We start from the raw sequence: 1,345 nt of genomic DNA, 5'->3' as shown, positions 1-1,345 counted from the left end.
AAAATATGGGGGGGCCCCCCCAAGCAGCCCCTGGCAGGCTGGGACTCTGCCCGCCTGCAAGGGAAAAGCCTGGGTTTCCCACGTTTGTTTCCTTTAAAGGAAAATCTATTTTTAAAAGTTTGTTCCCGACCCTCTCATATATTCTCGCGACGCACTTTTGGGTCCCGACCCACAGGTTGAGAAACGCTGCAGCGTAGGCAGCATTGCTGAAGACCTAGGCAGCCTCGCTCAAGGCACTAGGAAAACCTGGCTGGGATTTGTCTTCAGCATCCCATTGAAACAGGGTGAAGATCCTCCCTGGGAAGGGCGAGGGGCTGCCTTTAAAAAAAGAACCCCACACTGGAATGAGCCGATTGTCTCGCAAAGGCGGCGGCGGGTCCCCGCGCCTGCCCGCCCGCGGGGGCCGCGCGGGCTTCCCTCGTGCTGCACTGCAGCATTTCTGTCGCCTCGGCGCCCTCTGTCGGTCGCGGGGGGAAGCGGCCCGGCGGACTCGGCCCCGGGCTTCCCGGAGCGCCCGGCAAAGAGCGGGGGGAGGGGGGACACGGCTGGCTGTGCTAGGGCAGGGGGAGCCCGGCGCACGAAAGCCGGGCTGGAGGTGCGGGTCCAAAGCTCATGCTCGGACTCTCCTCGCACAAGGGCGCCTCCACCTTGGCTTTATTTGAAGCAGCTAACGAGCTGGGCCAGCACCTACCGCGGGGGGAGGCAGGAGTGGGGGGGGGCAGCAAAGAACCCCCGCCCCCCGCCCCGGCGCGTCCGGCACGGAGCTTATGGCGGCTCCTGCCGCCCCCCGGGCTGCGGGGCGAGCGGTGACCTTTCCCCGCGCCGCCGGGAGGGGGGAGCAGAAAGGCGCGCCGAAGAATTCCCGCCCTGCGTGCCCTGCCTCATTATGCATATGCAAATACACCCCGAGCGGATTGGCTAGAGCGCGAGGTCTCTCCCGAAAGCGAGCTCTCATTGGCCGGTTTAGGAAGCGATGCAAATGAAAGAATCTCCCCCTCCCCACCCCCACCTTGAGCGAACGTGTACCACGCAGTCAGACAGGCTGTATCGCTGCGCGTCTACTACTACAAGTAAGTAGTCCCCGGCTCCCGCCTCCCCCTCCCCGCTCCGCGGGGCTGCGGCTCTGCAGTGCCGGCGCCAGCCCGAGCTCGAGGCTTCCCGGCGCGGCGCGGCGAGGGGCGGGGGGAGCCCCCCGCAGCGGGGAGCGGTGTTCCCCACTCCCCCGCCGCGGAGGGATCTGCGTGTCTGCCCGCACCAAAACATTGCGAGCTAAGAGGCAGGTCCCGGCGTGACCGAGCTCAGACGCAGCGGGCGGGGCGCGGGGTGCGGGGGCGGGGGGGGAGGC

Source organism: Alligator sinensis, unplaced genomic scaffold (genome assembly GCF_000455745.1).
Source record: "Alligator sinensis unplaced genomic scaffold, ASM45574v1 scaffold600_1, whole genome shotgun sequence".
Classification (NCBI taxonomy): domain Eukaryota; kingdom Metazoa; phylum Chordata; order Crocodylia; family Alligatoridae; genus Alligator; species Alligator sinensis.
Note: the sequence above shows the minus strand (reverse complement) of the source record.